The sequence below is a fragment of the Xiphophorus hellerii genome, chromosome 1 (assembly GCF_003331165.1).
Source record: "Xiphophorus hellerii strain 12219 chromosome 1, Xiphophorus_hellerii-4.1, whole genome shotgun sequence".
Taxonomy (NCBI): Eukaryota; Metazoa; Chordata; class Actinopteri; order Cyprinodontiformes; family Poeciliidae; genus Xiphophorus; species Xiphophorus hellerii.
Window position 1 is genome coordinate 17,108,164 of NC_045672.1, and position 8,730 is coordinate 17,116,893.

Consider the following 8,730-nt stretch of genomic DNA (forward strand, 5'->3'; position numbering starts at 1 on the left):
GAACCCCACTTGGACTGTCTTTGACATTAGAGAAAGAAAGTTTGTCACACGTCGTTATCAACTTTCAGATGTCTGAGGGGTTTCCTGCACGTTCAGCCCACTCAGGTCACCCCACAACATCTCAGTGAGTTCAAATCAAATCTGGGATTTTATCCAACATTTTTTAGTTTTTACACAGTAATGGTGGATTTACAGTACTTTCATGTTTTGGGCTGTTGTGTTGCAGGGTCAATTCTCCATCACTTTTAATGTTTTTTTATTTTTAGTTTTTATGGTCTCATATTTTTCTCAGGTACTCACTGATACACGGTAGAATATACCGTTAAATGGAGGTGAGCTGCAACAAAGCATTACCAAACTGTAAGGCCTCAACCTAAATGCTTCACAACTGGCATTACGATAATTTCCTGGAATGCTGTTTTGATTTACATTAAACATGTAATTTCTCCTGGTGTTCAAACAGCCTCCTGGTGCCCACAAATATATTTCACTTTCAATTAATCAGAGTCACCCTGTCTTAGTAGTCACCCATTTCTGTATTTAGGTCCCTGTTTTCAGCCATTCCTCACTGGAGTCTCTCCTATTGATTTACCACATCTGCCCATGCCCTGATCCCTCTTGTGTTACATCATTTGCCATATGTTTCAATTCTTTTGCTGCCTTTGTTGATCATTTATGTAAGTGTTGGGGCCTTTATTTTATTTGATCAATATTTGGTTTACCTTGATTAACATGTGGTCATGGTCTACCTTTCTCCTCCACTCTCTCTCTAGGTGGGTTTCCTCTGAAGGAACATTTTTGGGAGCCAGGGTAGGATTTTGGAGTTAGTGTTCCTCCCCTGGAATTTCCGATGCATGAACCAGGACCAAGTCAGACATAAAGTGGCTTAAATCTATTGTAAGAATCAATCAATCAATCAAATTTGATTTGTATAGCACATTTCAGCAGCAAGGCATTTCAAAGTGCTTTACATCATATCAAAGAATAAGAATAGCCCTTGTAGGGAATTAGGACCTTTTTGTTGGACTCTAAGCTAATAATTGAACTTTAAAGTAGAATTCATTAATATCCTCAGAGTTTGATCTCAGTCATCTCATATATTTCCACCCTTTTTAGTTTTGCACTCTGTGCACTCTGTGGTTATTGATGTGTACCAACCTGAATAAATACTGTATTTGTCTGAGTTTACCATTTTTAATCACATTTTGGCTCCATTGTTGGAGTGGGCAGAGATCAGGTGGAAGCCGCAGTCCGGAATCAGAGAACGATATCTACAAAAACGGAATGCTGATCTGCAGCCTAGAAGATAAGAACGATCTGGGAAATCAAATTCCACCCCAAAAATATGCAGAAACCAATCATGCTCACCCCTCTAGATAGACGTCTGTGTTTTATATAAATTGAAGATACAATTATCTTCTGTACGTCACCTTAGATACTGACAGAACCTCGCTTTAAGTAGTCTGAGATATTCCTTTAACTTTGAAGTATCTGTATTTGAATGGGGAGATCTTTGAATCAGCATAAACATTGCACAAACAGCGCTTTAAAACCAACCAAAACATATCGCATGAGTGATTTATAGTACTTCCGCGCCATATATGTGCAATCTGGCAAGCACATCTACGTTTCTCCCTCCTCCACATTCTCTGCACAAGAGGAGCAAATCTCCCTTCTGAGGGGGATGAAAACAGTGTCAGAAGTTGGCTGTAGTAACTGAAAGAAACTTGGATGCAAAATGTTATTGCCAAAACAATGCGTGTCTCCACTGCTCAGTTTAATGCAGTGTAATTGAAACAGCACAGTTCATTCAGACATTGGGACACCGCTGCAATTCATTTGCTTCCCTTTTCCACAAAGCTCTTCTCTCTGGTGTTTGTTCTGCACTTCTGTCACTTACGTGGTTGTGCCATCTTTTCTATGCAGTTTAAAGAATTAGCCCTTGCATTATTACTACGAAAGATGATTTTTCTAACTTTATCATTTTATTCTTGTGATTTTAAGTTGGTTTCCGTTTACAGTATTTTCTGTAGTATCTACAGTGTGTGCTTTCAGTCACAGTTTGAAAAAAATACCATGCAGTCAAAAGAATTAGCATCATTTCTGGGTTCTGGATTCAGTTCTTTTCAAGAAGGACAATCGAACACAGCCTATGTAGAGATGTAGCAAATTATACTTGCGTGTAAAGGACGTATTTGTGAAGTGCGCGACTGACAGATCTTGTGTTAACATGTGTTCCTTAGAGTTGCTGATGTTTCTTGTTCAGTAACATTCTCAAAGAAATCTCTGAGGCCTTCACAGAACAGTTCTATATACATGATTAAATTATACATGTGTTTACAAATTATATGGCTGCTTAAGATGAATTGTAGTGCTGTACTTATTTAGGGGTACCAGAGTAAAGGGGCTGAACTCGAAGGGAGACAACAAATTTCCGACTTTCCATTTATCATTTTTCTTCCACTTCACACTTATACACCATTTTGTTCTGGTGTATCACATACAATTCCAATAAATTGCACAGAATTTAGCTAGTTGTTGACTTACTTTTGCAAATACTCTGAATCCATGAGATCTGGGCTCCACATTTGGGTCTTAGAACCTCTTAGAACACAACTAAACTTTTACAAAAGCACTACTATCAATGATTGAATTATCTTTTCTAAAGACAGCGAGAGGCTGGAGCATAAACACGTCTCTCTGAACACACAGAGGGACAGATGAGTTCCCTTCTGTTGTTTTAGTTAGCGCAGTACTTTATTGTAAAACTGAAATGATATTGTTCCAGTGGCAGCTTGGTGTAAATGTTTTCCACGCTGGATTCAGCCATATCATTCCGAGCGCTCGCTGTGTTTACCACTGTTTACCGAGTGACTCAGGCTACTGTACTGTGTCCTTACTCATGATGTACAGCCTTGCTGCCTGTTACAACACAAAGCCTAGTCAAAAGAAGCAATTACTACTCCTGGCTGTATGTGAAAACATATTAAGACATAAGGACCATCCCGAGGTTTACGATGCCAAATATATACTCTGTAGCAATAAAAACCAGAGAAAGCTGCACCTCGAAACACAAACAAAACAGCCTCCCGCATTCCACATGGAGTGTGTTTGTTTGTGGGACGAGTTCGAGATCTATCGTACAAGTGAGCCTGTGTGTATCTTTGGAGGGTTTGTGTTTTCAAAGGTGAGGAGTCTCGGAGACTGAGAGTGGTATACTGGCTCCGGTGATGCGATAAACACCATTTAGTCTACTTGAAGCAACAACAAATACACAATTGTGAATTATGTCTGGGTGCAGGTAGACATTACAGAAGAAGCTTTTTACTTATTTACCACACGCAGGACTTTAAATTGATGTGATTTTAAAACAAATGTAATTTTTTCCCCCCCTTCAGACTTCAGCAGAAGTCTGAAGAACATTTAAAGACATCCGAATTGCTTTCTAAAAATTCATAAGAATCACTTCTAGCTTGCAGTCTGGGATGGCTCTGCGCTATCTATCAGTGTCACTCAGGTAGCCGCGGTATCGCTGGTAGTGTCAGCATCAGAACGTGTCAGCTGGTATCACTCACTGGTATCTGCGTCTGTGAGGCCTACACAAGCTGACCCCGACCCTCTATCTCCTCTGTTTCCCACACCTCTGCCTCGCGTCTGCATTGTCAGCGCAAACCCCTAGATTCTCTGGTATGTTGCTGGAATTTCGACTATTTTTCTAGGTCACCGTTGTTTGTGCCTTCGTGAGGTGTGTCTGTAAATTCCCACACAGGGAGTTAGATAAACACTCTAGTACCATCACATGCATATAAAGCCCTTGCCTCAAAACAGCTCCACACCCCATGCAGCAGAAAATCTGCGCCGCAAACGAGCATGTTTGTTTATGCAGCAAATATCTTATGCTAGGTGATGCTGAAAAAAAAAAACAAAAACAAAACTAGCCCGTGCATTCGGTTTCTCTAGTGGATGATTGCAATTCTTTATCATCAGGATGCATGACTTTATTTTTCTTACAAGGCTTTCAGCTAATTCTTTATGCTTTACAATCAAGCGCCATCATACAGCTGGGAAACCTCTAGGACACGTTTGTTTTTCTAACATATCTGGGATATTAAATGTAATTATTTTTGATGAAAATACATGACAACAACCAAAGAAGATTATCACAACTTTCTGTAAATTTCAAAAATAAAAATGTAATATGTGGTGCGCATTTAATTAGGACACCCCTGGTCATCCACACAGATACACTGAACTCTCTGAACTCAGACAGCAAGCTTCCAAAAGAGTCCTGAGACCCTGAAGTAATCACTGGCCTACTGTAGGATTTTGTTTTTGGTCTAAATAAAAGACATACTTGTAGAGTCAGAAAGAAAGGCCTAACTTACAGTAACCTGTTCAGTTCACTGTCATACAGCCCACCTGTTATCTACCATAATTAAGAGGTTGCTTGAGGAAACTATGCAACAATTTATGAAAAGTCTGAAGTTAAGTGTTTACAGTTATCTTGTGAGACAAAACAGCAGCAGCATTAGAATACAACGCTGCGGTGGAGAGAATTGGACAAAATGTGCTGCTGGGAACAAAAAGCACATCCATATTTTCAGCCTATCCATGCAGCGCTTGCTTTGCCATTTCTCATTGCCATTTAATCTTCTTGGATCCTTTCTGTTTGACAGAAACTCACTTCTAGCTCCAGCATTACGAGAAAGGTTGACTCATTGCGTGCCAGATCTAAACCCGGCCAAGCAGGTGCTCTTCTAAATCACTGCACCTCACCGCCGGCCAGCCAGAGTGCAAGCTGCGGGTGTTTAGAAGGTGTCAACGGGCACCGGATCAGAGATGGTCATTTATGCCGCAGCTGAAGGCTCTCTGCAGATATACCTAAACTCTATGACCCCTGACCTACACCCCTGTCAACTTTACCCCACAAAAAAAAAGACATCAGGAAGACAAAGGTTGTGTTGGCCCCGAGGGGTAAACTAACCCAACTCCACACATGCACGCACAGACTTATGTATTTGTGTGCTATCTGGTCGTGACCAGTGAGTGACAGAGCAGAAACACTTTTAACATTCTGAAGCTTTGACCAGACAAGTGATAGGTGAGGTCCTTCTGTCTTAGCCTGCAGGTGTATACATGTGTCTGTGTGTGCAAAACAGATCGCTTGGCTGACGCTCCGACCACCTAGAGGAGGCTGATTCCTGCTGACAAATACCTGCATCAGAGGCAGGAAGGAGGAAAGAGGCGGTCAGGGGGATGAGCACCAGATGGAGCTGGTAATGATGATGAATCATGGGGAATAAGGCTCAGCTTAGATTAACATCTGCTGCAAAAAAGACTCACTAAGTAATGTTTTTATCCATACATGAGCCATTTTGACTTACTCTATTTCCTGTCGCTGTGTTGCACTTCTTGTTTTCTAGTAGTGAACAAACTTAATGTTATAATCCGCTTGTTTGGCTGAGTTCTGTGTTGGCCATCGAGTATGCTTGCGCATGCATGGATGTGAACGTAATCCTGGAGTCGGACCTCTATTCTCAGACTTGTCATTTGGCAAAGACTGCCCAGACTGACATGCATTGCAGCCTTGACGTAAGTTTCATAAATCTTCTTTTACTGTCAGATTTGAGACGCCGAAGGAGCCAAGAGTGAGAACAAGATCTAGAGCAAAAAAAGAAGACTGGCACAATTCGAAATAATTGTGATAATGTCGAACAAATGTTTTCTCCGTCTGTGTTATGAATAGTCTAACTGGAATGAAGCAACACATTCGTCTGTATTTCTTTTGCATCATGACACAATGGCAGGTGTGGTGAAAGATCTGGATATTATGCAACGCCGGAGCTTGGAAGTTAGAGTGGATATCAAAGGCCACAAAAATGGGCTGAAGACAATTCAATCCAAACAAATCTGGTTGGGAGAAAAAATAAATAAATAAAGTGCAATAACCCAATTGCACAAGTGTTCAACATGTTCAACCAATACTGTGCTGAATCACCTTTAGATTGAATTTCACTTTTCTTTATTGCTTAAATTAAATCTGAATAATGTGAGGAACTTTTGAAATGTGGTGTGAAAAGATGCTTCAAATAACAATGAGCATTAGGATGTGAGCAATCGTGCAACGAGGTTATGGTACACTTTTTATATTTGACTTTTTTTTCCCTAAATGAAAATGGTTGTTTTCCAACTAAGTTTCTATAAGTTTCTTAGCTCTATTTATGTGGGGGAAAAAAGGCCGACAATCATCTGCATCTGTTCCGACATGTTCCTTTTTATTTTTAGCCTAGATAAGCTGTCCTACCTCTTTGTGTAAGGATTCCTCTCTGCAATGGAAAACAAACACATCAGATGTTTGATGTCACTCTTGTGCCCTCATTTAGTCTGCTCTGCCTCTCCTCCACCACCTCGTTGCCCCAACATTGTCTGCGATTTGCTGAGACTAATGGTTTGTCTGCGAAGGGAATGCTCTTGGCTTGGCATGCAGAACACAGATAGAAATGACCACAGGACACTGGCACTAGTCTCACTAGTGTGACTTGATAATATTACTCTTGGGAAAGGCAATAAAGCTTATCTAATGATATTGGCCTCTTGTAGCTATTTAAAGACCACTTCGGGGATGTTGATGGCTCTTTTCGGGGAAATAAGGCTTGTAGGATAATAGGTAAGTCATAAATCATATCAGGCTTTTCTTCCTACTGTGAAGGAGAATTTTAATAACCAGTTTACAATGAAGCTTTTTACTTAGGATAACATTTCTTATGGCTCTTTACTTCAGGTCTCCTGTTCTAAGGAGAGATGACTTTATCACCAGAACTCAGTGAGGTGTTACAAAAACCTTTGTAAAAAGATGGTGACTGAATTGTGTAAGTCTCAAAAACATTTTAAGAAATCCTTTGGTGTTTTCCCTCGGTGCTTGTGTGTGATATATTTTCTAGACTGGGGGTCTTTGGACTCAAATGCAAAAAAGAATCAACTGGAGTCTGGGAAGCAGAGGGGGCTGAGGCTGAGAAGATTGCTGGAAAATATTCCCTGTGATAAGCCGCCCAAGAAGCCTTTGATTAAATGTGGTCCCAGTAGGAGCCCACACTAGGCCCTCTGTGGCACGACCATGTCCCATCTCCAGCTATCAACAGCCCTGGGTAATTACAGCCATCTAGTCATTAGCCTGGGACCCACCTGGAATTCCACACAGGGAGGTGGGTGGGGTGGGGGTAGGAGAGGGTGAGCAGGGGTTGGGGTTTTTAGGCTGGGTCTTTAATAAAACACTTCCCTCTCCTTGACTGACACAACAGTCCTCACCCTGATCCACACATAACCAACCTTTTGTTACTGAAATACAGTTCTGCATACAAGTCTTGGGTCATCTCTCTCTCTCGTTTTTAATGAACAGGCAGGGCATCTTATTTTCTTTTTTTTTGGCGGTTTGATCAATAATTATGTTTCATTTAGGGGGTCTTTCAAGTTTTTTCTTAACTTTTTCACTCTTCTCAGTCATTGAAAGTTGAACTTCGTAAACTTTTTGGGGATATTTCTTTTCTTTTAAGGCCATTCAGTGGTGACTTAAGTTTCAGTCATGCATCACATACTGTAGCTTCTACATTCAAGGGATGGATTGGTGGATCAGTGCTAACATATACACAACTTGGCTAAGAAACTACTTTAAATTGAATCTTTGGTTACATGTTACCAACACCTTCTTGCTAAAACTCAATTTGTTGCCATATCTATTGTTAATTTTTTGAAAAATACAAAAATGGCTGCTATGCAGTTTCTTATTTTTCTTATATGTGTGAACATCTTAAAATGTGTAACTCAACATAAACAAAAGGAGCACATTTTGTGAAACATTAAGTTCTGTCAGGTTTATGAAGCATGTGTATCATTCATGATGAATTCCTATTTCGTATGGTGCATATACTGTATATTGGGATCAAGGGTGTCGAACTCATTGTGCGACGTCATCAGGATGAAGGAAGTTACATTTGGAGCTACTTTAGGCACTGAGAAGCCAAAAATAGTAAATCCTAACAGGTGCAGACAAATCATTTGCATAGTGAGAATTATTAATGTTGGTATCAAGTTATTATGTTGACATTTGAGTACAGCTCGCTTACATATAGAGTGACGGATATGAGCTGTATATATAACATCTCTGCAAAGCTCATGGCAGAAAATGTTTCAAACAATTCCACTAAAGAGATTTTCAAAGCTAAGCATTGAATGATGTATGGCACATTTTTATGGAAACAAAATTATTTACAAATAACTGCTTATTTCCATAGTAAAGAAACAGATACGCAACCTTAGGACGGGGAATAAGAAATAAAATGTTTGCCATACACTGTTCAGTACCCAGTAAAATAGTTCTTTAAGGACTGTTAGCTGAAAATGTGGAATACAATATATTAATAAACTAATGGTAGATGAGTTTCTTAAACTCTTTGCTCATTACTAGACCGTTCTAGACAGAAAACTCAGTCAGGCTGGAAAAAACTATGATCATTACCACTTTAAAAGATAAACAGAAAGCCCAGTAGCTTGGAGTCAAATTTGGAGAACCATAAGACTTTGTTTAAAATGGTTGCATATTACTGCAGTTCATAATATTAGTACTTCTTTCACATTTTATATGACTGCAGTAAAACTTTACAAATATATAGTTGCTCTTTGTTTAGTCTCATCAAGACTGATTCACTTTACTCGCCATCATTTGCCCATTATTTG